Source organism: Camellia sinensis, chromosome 2 (genome assembly GCF_055761805.1).
Source record: "Camellia sinensis isolate YWXY chromosome 2, ASM5576180v1, whole genome shotgun sequence".
NCBI lineage: Eukaryota > Viridiplantae > Streptophyta > Magnoliopsida > Ericales > Theaceae > Camellia > Camellia sinensis.
Window position 1 is genome coordinate 178674559 of NC_138962.1, and position 19534 is coordinate 178694092.

A 19534-nucleotide genomic window follows, 5' to 3' on the forward strand; every position below is an offset into this window, starting at 1 on the left:
CCCCATAGCTTCCTTATAGTCATCTACAGCCACAGTTTGATGAGCTTGACCTCATTTTTCTGCCTGACTTCCTCCTTTGCTGTCAATTCCCTTCAAGCCTTGTGGTTTTCCATGCAGTTTCCAGCACATCTCCCTGGTGTGGCATGGTTTGTGACAGTAATCACACCACATCTTCTCTCTATCCAAATTTTTCTTTCCTTCATTCCTTCCCCGAGCAACTTTTGATGCAGCCAAGGCCGAATTCTCACTGGTAGGCTTATCCAGCATCACCACCTGCCTACTTGCTTCTCCTCGAACAATTGAGAAAACCTCATTCAGGGATAACAAATTCTCCCTGTCCAAAATTCTGCCTCAAATCTGATCAAATTCACCATTTAACCCCGCAAGGAAATCAAATATTCTTTCTTCTTTAAGTGCTTAATGCAGCTTCGCAGTGTCCGTGATGCACACCACCATCTCAATCCTTTGATAATGGTCTAGTTCCAACCAAAGGCTCTTGATGGTATTGTAGTATTCAGTGACACTGAAAGATCCTTGTTTTGTGTTGTGAATCTTCGTTTTCAGTTCATAGATATGAGCTTTCATACCTACATTAGAGTAAGTTTGTGCGGTAGCTTCCCAAATGTCCTTGGCTGTTTTAAGGAGCATGTAAGTCTTCCCAATTTCTGGTTGAATAGAGTGGAGTAGCCATGACATAATCATGGAATTCTCCATATCCCAAGTCTTGAAATTGGGATCGGTTGGCTTTGGTGGAGGATCTGTGAGATATTCTAACTTCCCTCTGCCTTTGATTGTCAACATTGCTGATTGTGACCATTCAAGGTAATTAGTCCCATTCAGTTTTGTTGAAGCAATCTGGAGGCTCAAACTTTCAGATGTTGAAAGGGCTTTTGGGTCTAAAGAAGATGCATCTGTGACCTCAAACATGATTCAATGAAGGAATCAATGGGCAGCAAGACAAAAAATTGATCTGAAGAGGACACAGAAACAGGTTGTAGAAGGAACCAACTATTCACTTGAATCCGAGATGGCAAAAAGCAGCAACAATCAGAGGAATATAACAGAAATTTTGAATGGCAATGAAGGCCACAGTGAATTAACTATAAAGGCTGAATAATCCTAGCAATGAAGGCTAGGTTAAGAGGATGCCAGGGTTAGGGTTTCTAAACCTGCTATGATACCATGAAGCTTTGGAAGAGAATAATTCTTCTCGTATGTCTCAAACATAATCTGTACAAGGCTATAAATAAAGTACAATAAGTTGACTTCTAAGAATCTAAATAAGGAAACAACCTAATTCTAGCCAACATAAATGAGTACAGCTATACAACCTTTAATAAGGAAAGAATAACAAGCTGTTATACAAGCTTTATACACTCTAAGAAGATCCATATTCCAATATACACTATACCCTCCCCCCCCCCCCGCGCGGGTCCCTATTACCAACGATGACTTGGTTCATATTGACCCATTTCCTTATGATGTTTCTCCAAATGAGTTTGTTTCTAATCTTGAGGTCTCTCCCTTGCCTCTTACTAGCACTCCTGATATTTCGCCAACTACTCCCCCTTACTTTTCCAGCTCCCTCTCCAGTTCCAACTTCCCCTGCTCCTCTTCTTGTTTATCAGCGCCACAAAGTACTTCTGAGCTCATCTGCTTCTAGCTCTACTGTCCCTCAAGCTGTTTCTTTGGATCTCGCACCTCCTGCACATCGCTTTCCAAAGCGAGCCGTCATCCTTCAAATCGGCTTGGATTCGGTAATACATATTTTTTCCTTTCCTATCAGTCTTTTCTTTCTTGTCTTTATACTTATTTTGAGCCCAAGCCTTACAAGGAAGCCTGTCATGATCCAAATTAGAATGTTGCCATAAATGACGAGTTAACTACTTTGGCTAATACTCAGACTTGGGATTTGATTCCATTACTTGTTGGCAAGAATGTTGTGGGATGTAAATGGGTCTATAAGGTCAAGACGCTTTCTGATGGTTCTTTGGAACGGTACAAAGCTCGTTTGGTTGCCCAACGCTTTTCTCAAGAGTATGGGATTGATTACGATGAGACTTTCGCCCCCGTCGCCAAAATGACTACTGTTCGCACTCTTATCTCTGTTGTTGTTGCCCATCAATGGCCTTTGTTTTAGCTCGATGTCAAAAATGCTTTTCTGAATGGCATCTTGCTAAAGAAGTGTATATGCGGCCTCCACTGGGTCTCTCTCACCCTCCCGGTGTTGTTTGTCGTCTTCGTCGTGCTCTATCTGGTCTCAAGCAGTCTCCTCGTGCTTGGTATAAGCGATGTCACTCTATTACACTTCAGCTTGGCTTTCGCCCTAGTCATCATGGTTGTGCTCTCTTTGTTTGACACACTTCTATTGGACTTGTTCTCTTTCTCTTATATGTGGATGATATGATCATCATTGGCTCTAATTCTAGTACTATTAAGGAAGTTAAGCGTCAGTTGTTTCAGGAGTTCGAGATGAAAGATTTGGGGTCTCTTCGGTATTTTCTTGATGTTGAGATTGCTACTTCTCGCACTGGGTATCTTCTCTCTCAAACTAAATATGCCCGTGATATTCTTTCTCGTGCCAATCTCATTGATGACAAAATTGTCGACACTCTTATTGAGTTGCATGCTAAGTTTTCTACTTCTGATGGCATTTCTCTTGAGGATCCTACTTTGTATCGAGAGTTGGTTGGGTGCCTTGTTTATCTCACCGTTACACGTCCAGACATCTCTTATGTTGTGCATATTCTCAGTCAGTTTGTTTTTATTCCTCGTTTACTCTGTTGCAATATATGCTGTTATCTACCTCCTCGGATTTAATTATTTGTGCCTATGCTAATGCTAATTGGGCAGGTGACATCTCTGATCGCAAATCCACTTCTGATCTTTGTGTTTTTCTCGGAGATTCTCTCATATCTTGGAAGAGTAAGAAACAGTCTGTTGTTGCTCGTTCCACCGCTGAGGCTGAGTATCGTGCCATGGCTCATGCTACTTCCAAGATAGTTTGGCTTCGGTGGCTTCTTTCCGATATGGGTGTCTCTCTTTCTGATCCGACTTCGTTGTATTATGACAATCAGAGTGCTATCCAGATTGCCCATAATTCCATCTTCCATGAACGGACAAAGCATATTGAAATAGATTGTCATTTTGTCGGACAGCATCTTCAGGCCGACACTATTACTCTTCCTTTTGTTCCCTCCTTTTTTCAGTAGGCCGATTTCTTTACGAAGACTCACACTGTTTATCGTTTTCGTTTTCATTTTCTTCTTGGCAAACTTTCGATACTTTCTGCATTCACGTCCTCAATTTGAGGGGGGGTGTGAATTAGTATTTTATATTATTCACTACAGGTAGTTTAGGTTATTAGGATTTTATTCTATTTAGATTATATATTTGTACTCAGCCCTTTCGGTTGATTAATTCGATAATCAATACACAATATTCTTCTTCTATGTTATCAACATCTCCACCAGTGTTTCTCCCTCTAGATACAGGCAACAATTTATCTGTTAAGGCCACCTTTGAGGGTTATCAAGTACACAACGCATGGAAAGAGGTAACAAGGAAGAAGCAAAACAACTTAGCCTTTTGTATGATAAGGTGTTTTCAAGAGTCTCTTCTAAAAACTTCAAGGCTTCTCTTTCTAAACGACTTAAAAAGAACTCCCAAGGCTTGCAAATTGGAGACATTTTTTAACAATGCCATCATGAATTGGTAAGAGATGCAATGATAGAAGTGAAGGCAGGCCGCATTACAAATGAGAAATATCAGTGGGTTTCACCAGGTTACCAAGAAAACAGTTTTCTATGTTGTAATTCATGATTCATCCTAAATCATCATTTTGCTCGTTTCACCATGAATCTAGGCCTACTGCCAAACCATGTTGTTGAGCTATTGTTTCTCTTAGTCATATCCTTGGATTCCAAAAGCACGTGATCTATAATTTTCCACATTCAAGACTGTTAATGTTCAAAAGATTTTTCATGTCCGACAATGGTCACCATCCTTGTCCAAGCCTGCATTGTCTTGTGTTTTCCAAAGCATAGATCAAATTATACCATCTCACCATAATATCCAAAACAAAATTTCAGTCATATTCAGAGTTCAGGCTCCAGAATAACAAGGGCTCTACTTCTATGATACATCTAGGAAGTGCAGAAAATGGCATACAACTTGAAAAAAAAAAAAAAAATGAATAATGGTAATCCCTACTAATAAACTTTAAAAGGGCCATCCAAACATGAAGACTCTCTCTCTCTCTCTCTCTCTCTCTCTCATGCTAACACACTTCTGAGAGCAGGCCCTCCATCAATATGCAAATACCTAGTAGAACAAAATGGAATGATCAATCTATATAATCTGTGTGAAATGACCATTCAGACTTACAATGGTGAGTAACGATTCTATTTATAATGCATTTTTCCTCATTTGTTAACAAACCAAATGTGAGAATGGACATTGTGATGAAATGATCATATTCTATTCTAGTAAACCAAACACTACCTTTACAACTGAAAATAGTTAGAAAATGTTCAGAATTCAAACAAAACGACATAATACATAGATTCAAGATATTCTAGTTTAAATTTCCTTTTCCTTTATTTTCCTCAAGATTCTTGGTAACCAAACAGAGGGAAAGAGAGGAGATCCGAAGGAAATACCTTGCGAAGAACAGAAGCAGCAGCGAGGCAGGCACGTTTCATGGCGGAACTGAGAGCTTTCTCGTTCGGCGGCATGTGAAATCCCACGCCGACGTGCACCGCCACGAAGAACCTAGGATTCTGATCAGGGACATCCTCCTCCTCCCCGCCATGGAATTTTGATGAGGAACGTTTTTCAAGAGGCGTGGAGGGCTGAATTCTGATTTAAATACCGCCAGGCGCTGAAGGTTGCGAAAGAGTGTTTTAGTAGTGTGTTGTTAGCAAGAAGAAAACATATCACTATTGCCAAAGTGATTATGGGACCCACCACAAACCAGTCAATTACGCAACTCTTCCTTTTATAATTTTTTTTTTCCGTATATCATTTATCAAAAAAAATAATAATAAATTAACTAAATAATTTGCTTGTCACCAAAAGTAATAGATGATTTATATTTAAAAATACAACTGCCGTTTATTTTTTTGGTCATAGAATTTAATATGTTACATTAGTAGATTGTTTTTTTTTTTTTTATAGATGATATACACAAAGGCTACTACAAAATAAATAATTTAAATAACCAAAATAGAGCCTATGATGGATTTCATCGGCCAAACAACACTCTAATCCAAATCTTATACCAAATAAAAACCCAACAATTCAGAATAAGCCTAAACAATAGCCCAAATCCACCCTAGTTGCTCCCTTATAATTTTGTTCATGCCTAGTTTGGTGCTTACTAATATTGTGAGAAAAGGTGATTCATGCAATCAATATATGTCATTTATTTTTATTTATTTATTTGTGTGTGTTTCAATTGAAAAAATCAATTACTTTTATTTTGTGTAAAATGCAATCAAGGCGGGTTTGGTGGCTTAATCCGAGATGAGAAGGGTATTTGGCTTTGTGGATTCTTCGGTAAGCTGGATATGCGTACAAGTCTTGAAGCAGAACTATGAGCAATTTACAGAGGCTTAACAATTGTTTTTGAGAAGAGATACAAAGACCTCATCATCAATACTAGCTCCACCGAGGCCATTGAATTGCTGAAAGTGAAATTTGTGATAACTTTCCCAATGAAGAGCCTGGTAGCAGATGCAAAGTTTCTCATCAGCAAATGCAGTTACATAGTGCAACATGTTTTGAGAAAAAGGAAACAAGAGTGCTGATGGGTTGGCCAAAATGGGTGCTAACGAAGATGAGGCCGTGGTAATTATGAAGGACCCAATGGCAAAAGAGAAACATTGACATAGATATCCATTTAAAAAGCATTTGGGTATGAAAATGAAACTGTTCCGTCTCAACTTGCAATATTTAATCCATTTTGTTTTCCATAGCATTTAAAACCAGTACAGTCTGTTTTATATACAAAATCATTCATAACATTTTAAGAAAATATCATCAATTTTATTTCTTTTGTTGATGGATCCATTTTCTTTGGTAATTATCCAACTTTAACAAATGAATTATATGCATGTGGATGCTGTTGAAAACAAAAAGAATGACTTGATTGAAGATTTTAGATTTCTTTGCAAATGGCACCATATTAACAATGCATTTGGTTCTCTAGATGCTATGGCAATAGAGAACTCCATGGTGTATTGAACTGCAAAAATAAGCTGAAATATAGAGCAGACCTGTGTGCCCCATGGTTCGCTTTGATTCATATATCTCATGGTCATTTCCTCCCCATTCAAGCAACATCCAAGCCCTTCGTTTAGCCCCAATAGTGTACCAAAAACTAGTCAGCAAAATAAAAAATGAACTAATATAACACAACATAAGACATCACTACAGGGAATCAAACCTTCAATAACAAGTTAGTGTCACATGGCAAATACCAAAAAAGGAAGGGAATAACCAAACTGAAGAGAGAAGATAAAATTGTTACCTTGTAAGTTGCCTCCAAAGAAGTGGATTTCATGAAAATCATCCACATGTCACAAGCAATAAGCCTTGTCCCAACCTTGAGGGAAAACTTGTTAAAACATGCAAGCATTATGTGTGATGGCCGGGAATAGTTATTCGCTCCGTTCTCTTTTATTTCTCATTGGGTTGTAGTGTCCAGAAATTTTGGTTCTCAAACAAAACCTTGTTCTTGTCCTTTCAGTGATTGATTTCACTTGTTTCGGAGGACGCACGGTTAAGTCTAGAGTGCCTAGGAGTCAAACCAGAAAATTATGGGCTGCTGGGCCAGGGCCGCACGTGCGAGGCCCTAGCCGCACGTGCAGGGTGGGGCCGCACGTGCGCAGGATGAGGCCGCATGTGTGGGGAGGGGTGAGGTTCTAGGGGTTGCACACTGCTTTAGTTACAGGTGCAAATGGGGAGGTGCGGAGGAAGCCGCACGTGCGGGGATCATAGCCGCACGTGCAGAAGGCCCACTCTGCACGTGCGATCAGCCTGAGTCCGAATGAGCTATCTTTTTTTTCTCTTTTTGGGCTATGTATATCATTTTTCTAATGTCTCTCTCTCTCTAAAATACTTGCTCTCCCTTCTCTCTATGTTCCTACCTCAAAATAAGATCAAATCCTTGATCCTTCATCATCCATTTAAGATTGGTCCATAGCTTCCTCATCAACATTGTAGAGCCTTTTGAGGACCACAACGTATGCAGTGGAGATCTTTTTCAACACCAATAAATCTAGGGTTTCATCTTCATTTCTTCATCAAGACTTGAGGTAGGGTTTCCTTTGAGTTATATATATGTTTTTGCAAGTTTTGATTGATTTTGTGAGCACATCTTTGTCTATTTTGAAAATGGGTTTAGTGGCTCAAGAAATTGTTAGTTTTGTAGAAGAAATTTATTCTTATTCCCTTTTAAAGATTTTCTTAAATCGTTAAGCCATATGAGTTGAGATTGAGGTATATAGTGAGGTTTTAAAAAAGGGTTGAGAAAAAGTTGGAATTTTGTGAAAAACCTAGAAAATTTTGGGGATTTCTTAAGTGAAGAAGGATGAGGGCTCATGTTGGAATTATATACATATGTCGTTTTTATATATATTGTTGTGTGCCATGTTAGGCAAAGAGGATGAGAAATGTTTTATTTTACACAAATATTTATATATACGTTGATGGAGAATTTCTTGATATATGAAAGTTGTTGAGATTGGAAGTTGATATCTATATAATGCATTGGCTTTGAGATAATTAAAATGTTGAAAATGTGTGAGTTGTGGGCACATTGTTACAAATGGATTAATGATGGTAATTTTTGGCTATGTTGATGGAATGGCATGGAAAGAAGAAAACAAAGATTTTGAACCTTCATGGAAAATTTATTGTAGTTACAATCAACATATAGAAACACGAAATGGCATGGTTAATTGTTGCATTGGCATTACTAAAATCTTGCATGTCATGAAGATTGGTTTTTTTGAAAACTGGAACTTTCATTGAGAATGAATTTATTGTGATTGAAATAATGGAAATGTAAAGGGGTAAATACGTTGGTAAGTCCAGTTAGGGGGTGTAGATGAGTTTGATAAGTTGACCTGAGTGTCCGGGGTGAAAGACCGAAAACACGCACGGAAGAGGTACCACTTCCCTTCCGGTTAGAAACCGGTAAAGTGGGGTATTGGTAGTGCTTGTTGAGCCTACTTGCAGACACCAACCTAGGGATTGCCAGAGTCGTATTTACCGCCTGTAATGATTAAAATTGGAAGTTTGGAATTGATAAGATTGCAAAATGTTATTGAAAACATGGTGATTTTCAAGAAAAGCATGACATGAGATTATCTTCAAAATGGCATTGCATGGCATTTGTATTTGCATAAATGTTGGAAATCTTGCATAAACATATATACTTTGTTAAGGTTTCTCTACTGGGCTTTATGCTCACCTCTATGAGATTTTGGTGTAGGTAAAGATGTAGTGATCCCGCCGAGCTGAGGGCGTGGATATATTTTGTGAAGAGTAGATTCCTCTTTTATTTTGTTGTAAATTTTTGTAAAGCTAAGGGCTATCATGTATGGGTCTAATGGACCATTTTGGTGTAATCAGGCTCATGCCTTGAAATTTGTAAGCCCTTGAGGGGCCTTTATTCGTTTTGGTTCAATGATTTCGCATGCTATAGATTCATGTACTAGTTTTTCAATGAATATATAATTGCATGTGAGATTACTTTTGTATAAACATTTGAAGTTATGTAATGGAACATGGGGATTACGACCTTCCGATATCTCTTTTGTGTCGGGGTTATTATTTAGTGAATGTGGGTTGATGTTTTATATTATGTTGGATTATTTCAAGGCGTTACATTATGCCTAAACATAAATTCGACTGCAATGACTTATTACCATTTATTTTATCAGCTTAAGAATCATCAAAGCATGAACAAGGAATAACATTCACTCACATCAAAAATTATTTGTCCCCCAGTGGAAAATGTGAGGTTAAGGTAAGCAAATTTCTCACAGAGCACAGACACCATCTTAGAGTGTATGTTCAGAACCTAAATATAATTTCAATCAATGTTTTGAAAATCGGACCGGTGAGCGAACCGAAAAAAGGACCTGGTGGACGGGTCACTGGTTCAACTATCGGGTCAAAGCGGTCAAACTGTGACGTCATAATTAATATTATATAATTAAAAATATAATTATAAATTATAAATAAATAAAAATATATATAATTACTGAAATAATAAAAAAAAAAGAGTGTTGCATAATATTTATTAATAATATTTAATAAAGTCATAATTGATATAAAAAAAAAGTCACTAGTTTTAAAGAAATTAAAAAAATTTAACATTCCCTCCTAACAAATTGATTGAATGCTAAATTTAATTTTGGAGGGAAATGAAATTTTCAACTCTCCCTCCAATCAAATATGATTCAAACAATTTAATTGAATCTCACGTTGAATTTTTAGGTTCTCTTTGAATAAATTTTTTCCTATAAATAGGAATAGACTTTCATAATTTCTTCAAGCTTTCAATGAGACTCCTCATCATGAGAGGAGACTCTTGAAATAAGAGTTTTTAGTCGAAATTTTGATATATATATATATATATATAAGAAAGAAAGAAAGAAAGAAAGAAAAAAACAAGCAAAAAAACCTCTGGGTTGGTCAAGAACCGACACCGGTTTGGCGGTTTTACCGATTGAACCACCGGTTTTTCCGATTTTTACAAACAAGGCCAGTTTTTGGCCTAGTCTAGTTCTTAGTTGCACGAAGTAGGAGTGGGGGCGGGAGCAGAGGAACGTGACCACTTAGAGGAGTTGTAGATTAGGAGTGCTTATATATTATTTTTATTAATTATATTTTTAATTTATCTATATGTATTTTTTTAATTGACATACATGTATATATTTTTTTAATAAATAAATTGACATACATACATATACATATATATATATATATATGTTATAAATGAAAAAAGTAGAGTTGCTACCAAAATATAAATATTTTATAAATTCCCATTAGATAGACAAAATATATCACTAAGTCTGGGCAAAAAAATTAACGATCACCACAAAAAACAAAAATCCAACAAAACAACAAAAATCTACCAATCCACAAAAGTAGAGTTGCTACCAAAAACAAAGATTAAAAAAAATTATAAAAAAAAAAGAGAACAGACAAGACAGTTAATAATTTATTCTTTCTCCAAAGTGCAACAAATTCTTCATTTCTTTTGCTTTTTACCCCTTGCCTTTTCAAGCCTCCTCTATGCTCTCTCTATTTTATCCATTGAAGAAGACTCTTGAATACTTGGAGGTGGGCAAAATGGAGAGGCAGTAACAGTTAAAGCTAGGCTCATTCTCTTCACTATCTGAGAGAGACACATTATCTCTTTGTTCTACTGTAGTGAAATCCTCCTCTATGTTGGCATCTTCTGGATAGGCATCCCAATTATTGAAGTTCTCATAATCATCTCTATATCTTGTCAACAACCTGTAATTTGTTGACAAGAGAAGAACAAATATTATACTATAATAAGAAAAAAAAAATACAAGAACTAGAACATAATAGATAATACAAATAAAACAAAGAAGAGAAGAACAACCTATGATTGTAGTGCACAAAAACTAATTTTTCAGCATGATCCACATTCAACTTGTTCTTTTTCACATTGTGAATGTAAGAATAGGTACTCCAACATCTCTTAACACAAAAAGTGTTTACACTTTGAGATAAAACTTTCACTGCCAATGAGAACAATTCGGGGAGCAGCCCCATCATACATATGCCACCATGATAATGTAATCATGGTTGCTCTATCTTTCACAGCTTAGGGTTGTGCAAAAACACCTTTGTTACTCACAAAATCGCTGATTTGATGGCGTATCAAAGAAGCCTCATTTTGGTCAACAACAATTTTTTTAATTGCTTGAAGATACCCTGTTTGCACCTCTTTATCAAAATGAGGCTTCTTCCTACTCACATCACTAGGAGCTGGCTGTAAAAGCCAAGAATTTGTGTAGTACTTAGGAACATGAACATATGCAAAGGAATGTAGACGAATATTCATTTTATCCTATCTTGCCACCACAAATTGTTGAACCAAATCATAGATTACAAGATCATCAGAAAGAGAGTCTTTGATATTTCCTAACATTGTATCCATTTGCTCATAAACCTCCCCAATAATTGCTTTATCAGAATCAGAAAAACGAAGCATCTTATATATATGCTTTGTAAACTTGAGAACTTTTTTTTGATTTTTTCCAAAAGTCATCGTCCATAATTGTTTGTTGGACAATGTCATGCAGCTCTGGTGAGGATGAACTCCTCCTCAAGTTATCCCATTGCTTGCTTAGAGCCATAGACATTAATGATGGTCTCACTTTAATAAGTCGTTGTAATACAATAAAATTATGGCCAAACTTGGTTTTTTTTGCTTTGGGAAGCTCTAATGCTGAAAAGGTCTTGAACAAGTACTGACAAGAAGAGTGACTTTTGATGTATTTAACAATTACCTTGCCTTTTTTACAAGACTCATCAACAAAGGACGGCAGTGAATCCTTACTTTTAGCTATATCCTTCATCAACAGATTTAAGGTATGAGCCACCATACAACCAAACCAAAAAATATGGGCATGCTTCCGCTGAATTATTGTACTCGCAGTCTTGCAATTGGAAGCATTATCTGTCACAACTTAGACCACATTAGAAGGGCCAACATAATCAATGGCCTTCAAAAGCAGCTCAGCAATATCAGCCCCATTCTTCTCTATGGAAGAAACATCATGCCCATTTATGAAAATGGCTTTACCTCCAGAGATAGCCATGATGTTAATAAGAGGTTGGTTTTTTAAATTAGACCAGCCATCAGAAATAATAGAGACCCCATGAGTGCTCCAATCCTGCATCAAGGGAGTGAGAGATTGTTGCACCTTCTTATGTTCTTTGTCCAAAATAGTATTCCTAACTTTCTCATAGTTGGGGGACTTGTACCCTTTTGGTGCATTCAAAATAGAAGAGACCATATATGTCCACAATGGTGACCTCAAAACATTGAAAGCAATGCCATTGTCGTAAATGCATCTTGCAATCTTCTGATCAACTTCTTTTCTACTAGCTGTTTGAAACATTTTGTCAACTGAATCCTCAACTAAAGATTTTCCAGTGGTTTGAGATGGTTGTTGTGTCTTTGAAGGCATGGGAATTTTTCTAGACTTACAATTTCCACCAAAAATTCTTTGTGTAGCCAACTCCTCTTCCTTTAGTAATTCCTTCTCAACTTGGCTCAACTTTGGACATACTCATATCCCTTGATATCATTGGCCTGGTAATTTTCCAATTAAGTGTTGTCTAACTCATGAATAAGAACCAGTATATGCCTCAGTTTTGCAACCAAAATTGCAAATAAATTTCATTGATCCGCCACCTCCAGGTTTGGCACTAGATCCTTCACTAGGAACTTTTGTAACATATTTCCAAAGTGGAGTTGTACTTGGTTCTTCAACTTCATCTTCATAGTCCATTTTTTGACTATGTGGATCCATGAAAAATCTTTTAACGTACAACACATTATTACAAAAAAAAAATATTTTTGTAAAAGAAATGGAAAATTTGAAAGTGTTTGGAAGGATATCATACCTTTGTCATAGATAAATATATGCAAACTCTACTAATATGAATATATGAGTATGCAAACTCTTGAGTGTTTTGCTGCTCTGCTTATGTATCCGTTTGTTTGCTTTGCCCCCATCATATAGAGTTAGTGTTGGTGTTAGTGTTGATGGGAGAGAAAGATCACCAAGTTCCTAGATGGAATTATTGCATCAGTGCCCAAGACAATTATAAAGAAAAAAAATTGTAGAAACTCAAAAAGTTTTTTTTTGATTTGCAATGGCCATTAATAAGATGTGTACAACAAAACTCTAAAAAAGTAAATTTGTAAGTATTCTTTAAATTTTTGTCCACTGAGAGAAGCAAGTGAAGCAAATAAATAATAAAAAATTGACTTATTGGTGGTTGTCAATCTTAAACATTAAATGAGATGCATGTGTATGGCAGGTTGATAGGTACTACTAGAATAACTCTCAAGAAATAAAGTGACTGTTGTGGACAAATTTGGACCGTTTGGCTCAAGAAATATGAAAGGGTTTATTACACTTTGTACCTTTTAACTATCATCAAATTATTTATTTAGTTCTTGAACAATTTATTTAGTCCCTAAATTATTGATTGAATTTATTAAGTCCCTAAAGTATTTAATTAAAATTTATTTAGTCCCTAAAGTGATTATAAAAATAAAATATAAGTCCATAAATATTATAAATTAGTAAAACACCCTAGTTAGTTAAAATTTTATTTCAAAAGGAATCTTAAATTTTTATTTTGTCTTTATAAAGATAAGGGTAATTATATATTTTAGGGATTAAATAGATTCAATTGATAGTTCAGAGGCTAAATAGATAATTTGATGATAGTTTAAGGGTAGAAAGTGTAATAAACCCAACATGAAATTGGGTTTCAGTTAATCAATGTACCTTTAAAAAATAAATTACTAATAAGTAGTAAACTATTTTAATAACCCAACTATATGTTGTGGTCTATATTTGTAGTCGGGTGTTCCTTCGAGTTAAGTTTGTGCACAGTTCGATTAATTTTGAAAATCGAATCTCATCGTTCATATCTGAATTGACATGGTATACCTTATTATTTGACTACTGATCTAATCTTTTGGTAATTGAATCGATAGGAATATAGACTTTCTAATCAATTGTTTGTGTTATGAATTGATAATCGATCTCTAAGACTTTGTCATACGTCATTGAAAAACTTACTATTTGACTAAAAATCTATTCTCTTAAGAGCTGAATTGATATGATAGACTTTCTAATCAATTGTTTGAGTTTGTGATTGATAATCAATCTCTGAGACTTTGTCATACATCACTGACCAACTTACTATTTGACTAATGATCTAATCTTTTGAGATCTGAATTGGCATAGTAGACTTTCTGATCAATTGTTTGAGTTTGTGATTGATAATTAGTCTCTAAGACTTTGTCATATGTCACTCACCAACTTACTATTTGACAAATGATCTAATCTCTTAAGATCTGAATTGGCATAGTAGAATTTTTGATAAATTGTTTGAGTTTGTGATTGACAATCAGTCTTTAAGACTTTGTCATATGTCACTCAAAAACTTACTATGAGACAAATTATGAGATGAATAAAATTTTTGTTATTTTATTTGTACCATTTATTTAAACCCAACCCAACATATTTGGCAAAAAGAACTTTTAATCCTAACCAATTATGAAAGCAATATGAGTGTGCATTTAGGATTTACTTTTTTAATCTTTTTTTTTAGTTAACAATTTTTTTAGTTAAAGACAGAATAAAAATTTAAATTTTTTTAATCCTAACCAATTATGAAAGTAATATGAGTGTGCGTTTGGGGTTTACTTTTTTAATCTTTTTTTTTTAGTTAACAATATGTTTAATTTTTTTAAAAAAGTTTTAGGTTTATAGATTCTACACAAGAATCATAAAATTAAAAATTTTAAAAATGTCTAAGAAAAATAAAATAAAACAAAAAATAGTGATTTATTTGACTTATTTTGAATTTTTAAACTTTTTTTTGAATTTTTTTAAACATTTATTTTTTAAATTAGTTTAAACAAGAGGAACTAGAAAAATTAAAAAAAATATATATAATTTTGTTATTTATTATTCAAACTGTAACTATTTATTCTGATATAATTTTATATTTCTTCTTAAATTAATTCACATAGTTAATAATACAATAGATTGGTAATGACATGATATTACTGTTGAATTAAAGTTTTTAATAATATTTAATTCATATATATATTATTTTAAATAACATCTAATGTGACACAATTACAATAAAATTATGATGGTGTTTTGGAAAAATGTGTTCATTGAAACATATTATTATGTATAATTTTTTCAAAACAGTAATACTATATGAACAAAAAATTACTATATAATTTTTATACAAAACGATGTGTCTCATAATTTATTCACTTTATAACAAAATATTATTGAAGATGCATTTATTTATAATAATGATATTGTCACATCATTATTGTAAATTTTTTGTATGAATAAAAATTTTCTTTTCAAAAATATTAGACACTATAAATGAATTGTCAAACATTTATTAAATATTGACATCAATATGATAAGTGTGGGTTTTTTATGAGTGTATTTAAAAGGGGTTTTTTTTTTAAGCTCCCTAATAATAACAATTTTCTGCATAAAGGACATTAAAAAATGTAATACTGCCTCAGGTCCCTAACCAAAATACCCACGCATTTTATCAATTTCTTGGACCAAAATACCCTACGTCTGTTCATCTTCAAATGAGTTGAATGTTGACAAGATCAGCAGAGATGAGCTTTACGAGTATTGGTCTCAAGTCATTGATCAGAGCTTCGATTCTCGACTCCAGATCTTCTTCGACATGTATGCATTATTATTTTTTCTTTTCAAAAAAATTTAATAGATGTATATATATATGATACATACATATATATATATATATATATATACAATTTGTTGCTTACTGTCTTGACTAGTATATATATGATAATTAATCAATTAAGACCATTTGCAACCATAATCAAACAGTCACTCTTGGTTATCTTATCTATGGTTGCAAACATATATATATATATATGATACATACATATATATATATACAATGTCAGCACATATATATATATATATATATCCAGTGTTGAATATAACATCTTCAGGTTCAAAATTTCTCTGAGTGTTGAATATAACGTCTTTTGATTTTTTGGGTTTAGTAGAATTGGAGTTTTTTCTGGAAAAGCAATATTTGGACCCCTACTTGAAGAATATTGGAAAAAGAAGCTTGAGGAAGAGGCAGCAGTAGAGGAAGGCTTAAAGTAATCCAGAGAAATTTGAATTTTCTCTGGATTCAACCCAGAGAAATTCATACCATTAAGTTTAAAGAAAATCTATCACAAACTCATAGAAGAACTATTAATTTGTTTGTGCAGGAAATTGTGATTGAATCAGCAGCAGCAAAACCAATGACAAATTGATAAAATCAGAGTTTTATCGTTCCAGAGAAATTCTGGACCAGAGAAATTTGAAATTTCTCTGGGTTGAATCCAGAGAAATTCCTGCGAAGTCCAGAATTTCTTTGCTTCCAACTGATGATGGGTTGCTTTCCTTCCAACTGTCAAAATTGAACTGCTTTCTGTACATTTGGGGCTTCTTATTGAAGCTTCTTGTGTTCTTGTTTTTGTAAATTTCTCTGGCTTGCTACTACTCTATTGGTGTGGCTAATTTTCTCTGGCATTTATAATTTTCTCTGGCCAAATTACTTTTCTTACTTGTGTGTCTAATTTTCTTTGGCAGCATTTATAATTTTCTCTGGCCACATTATGTTTATGTCTTGTGTCTAATTTTCTATGGCATATTTATTTTGTTCAATGCTACCTTGTAATTTTCTCTGGGATTACAAGGTAATTTTCTCTGTCAAGGTAATTTTCTCTGTAATTTTCTCTGTTGCTACCTTGAAGAACCAATAAGCATCAAGATCAAGACACCAACTTCAAGGGTGATTTTCACTCAACTACAAGCTTAACATTTTCTCTGTCATTTTCATTGGATTATAATAACAAACCTATGATTTTCTCTATACTACAAAGAAAAGTCCAGAAACATGAATAGTGCAAAAAAAAAAAAAATGAAAAGTGCAAAGAAAACATATCAGAAAACTTTGAAAAGTGCAAACATATAAAAACACAACATATAAGTCCAGAGAAATTTGTAATACTTATCATTTGTAATACAATCATATGATTTTCTCTGGACTACAAAGAAAAGTCCAGAGAAATTTGTGAACTTATGTTTATGTCTTGTGTCTAATTTTCTATGGCATATTTATTTTGTTCAATGCACCATTTCCTCAAAATTTCTCTGTCGTGTAATTTTCTCTGTCATGTTTATGTTGCTACCTTGTAATTTTCTCTGTTGTGTAATCATTGCTACCTTGTAATTTTCTCTGGGATTACAAGGTAATTTTCTCTGTCAAGGTAATTTTCTCTGTAATTTTCTCTGTTGCTACCTTGAAGAACCAATAAGCATCAAGATCAAGACACCAACTTCAAGGGTGATTTTCACTCAACTACAAGCTTAACATTTTCTCTGTCATTTTCATTGGATTATAATAACAAACCTATGATTTTCTCTATACTACAAAGAAAAGTCCAGAACCATGAATAGTGCAAAAAAAAAAAAAAAATGAAAAGTGCAAAGAAAACATATCAGAAAACTTTGAAAAGTGCAAACATATAAAAACACAACATATAAGTCCAGAGAAATTTGTAATACTTATCATTTGTAATACAATCATATGATTTTCTCTGGACTACAAAGAAAAGTCCAGAGAAATTTGTGAACTTATATTCACTTTCAATATAACAAAAACAAAAACACATTAACATCAAGAGACAAAAATATATTAAACACAAGCACATAAAAAAATCACAGAGAAAATCTGTTATGTTCACAAAACACTTAATTCAAAAAAAAATTTAAAAAAAAACAAAACATTTACTGCTCTATTGCTACGTCTGTAAATTTCTCTGCCTACTTACAATTTTCTCTGTGATTTTCACTGCACTACAAGTTTACAATTTTCTCTGTGATTTGAGTTCAATTATAGTAACAAACCTGCAATTTTCTCTGCACTACACAAAAAATGCAAAGTGAACAAAAAACAGAGCACAAAACGCAGAAAAACAGAGCACCAAAAAGGAACTCATAACCATGTTGACAGAGAATGAAAAAGCAACTCCAAAAATCAAAATCAACTCCATCGAAAATTCATCAATAATAGATAATGAAAAATTAACTTCAAAAATCAAAAAGAACAACACTGAGTTCGTCTCTCTCACATTGATCAAAACTAAAAACAAAAACCTAATTCAACACCTACACGATCAAATCAAATCAAAAATTGAAAACTTATCTATTTCAACTCCACATGAAATCAAATCAAACACAATGAACCAGATTTCAACTCCTACACGATCAATCAACACCTACAAACAACGAACATGATTTCAACTCGTACAGGATTTCAACACCTACAAACAACGAACAGGATTTCAACACCTACAAAACCCTAGAAAATCTCCACAAAAATCTGAATCGTCAAATTCATCCTCACGTAATCTCCCACAAAATATCAATATGATCTTTAGCTGCCAAATTGAAAACAACGTATATTATAAACAAGGGTAAGACAGGTATTTTACACTCTAAAATAACATTGAGGGACCTTAGGCTACAAAAGAACACATTGTGGACCTAATCCATTACTAAAAGTTGGATAGGGACCTTAAACCGATTTTCCCTATTTAAAATTGTTCTAGTAATTTTTTTTAGTTATTTTCTATGTCATAATATTATCATGAGAAAATAACAGTACAGTGATGATGACAGTAAAATGAATTATTAAATTATGAAAAAATATAACATTTATATAATTTTTTTCACTGATAAAGAAAATATTTTTTTTAATAAAGAAAAAAAAATATATGAGACATTTATTATCTCGTTTTAATATATTTTTTATGAATTCAATATTTTTTTTATAAAATCTATACACTTTTTTAATCTTCCGTTTCAAAATATTAGTCCCTTATTTAATTTTTCATTATCCCAAAATATTAGTCATTTTTCAAAAATTAAGAACTAAAATAATATTTATTTTCTATTTTGCTCTTCTTTTAAAATAATTAACACTAGAAAAAGTACAATTATGACAATTGATATGCTTTAAAAAAATGTACTATCAAAGGGGAATTTTAGAAAATCAATTTTTTTAAAATGTAATAATTGTACTATAAAAAAAATAAATTCCCCCAAAAAACTATTATTTGAGAACAAAGGGAGTATATTTTTTCTCAAATTTCCAATATTAACAAGTGATTTTCCTTATAATATTTGTTCTTTTACAACACTGTTTATTGTATTATCCCAAAGAAAATAATTATAGCCTACACCTATTTGTAGAGGGCATTGGAGATCTAAAAAGTCTAATTAAAACATTGTTTCCTCTCTCACCCAAACTCTACATATACACCCATCTAAAAAAAACTCTGCATATACCTCTCTCTCTCTCTCTCTCCCCTTTATATCTTCGATGACCAACGCTCCAACTTCTTCTTGCCGACTGACTTCACCGCAGTTCTTCTTCCTCCATTCTTTGACAGGTGCTAGGTCTTCTCAACTCCACCACACAGTTCCTCTTCCTCCATCCAAATAGCCTAGTATCTATCTCCTCTCTTCACACCAAACATTTTCCAACCTCAGGCCTAGCAATTGCATTACCGACAGCAAACCCAGAGCCATCCTCATTGATTATGGAGTAACCGATGTTTGAATAGATGTGAACATTTTCATGAAATTGCCAATCAGAT

General features: G+C 33.7%; 1 long non-coding RNA gene and 1 pseudogene across 2 annotated transcripts in view; one reads left to right on the forward strand and one right to left on the reverse strand.

Annotated features, from left to right (window-relative positions):
• The window catches only part of LOC114279695 (putative threonine aspartase), a 39683-nt pseudogene extending 28420 nt beyond the window's left edge, over positions 1–11263 (reverse strand). Inside the window, exons 1-4 of the transcript XR_014360219.1 lie at positions 11162–11263; positions 10983–11041; positions 10354–10536; positions 4662–4860 (exon numbers count right to left, since the gene is read on the reverse strand). The product of XR_014360219.1 is annotated as a putative threonine aspartase (transcript). The remainder of the gene's footprint in view (positions 1–4661; positions 4861–10353; positions 10537–10982; positions 11042–11161) is intronic.
• Positions 11264–15291: 4028 nt separating this feature from the next.
• Positions 15292–17367, forward strand: LOC145820479 (uncharacterized). Its single transcript, XR_014362107.1, has 2 exons — positions 15292–15533; positions 16097–17367. It is a non-coding gene; the product is annotated as an uncharacterized LOC145820479 (long non-coding RNA).
• Positions 17368–19534: the final 2167 nt, after the last annotated feature.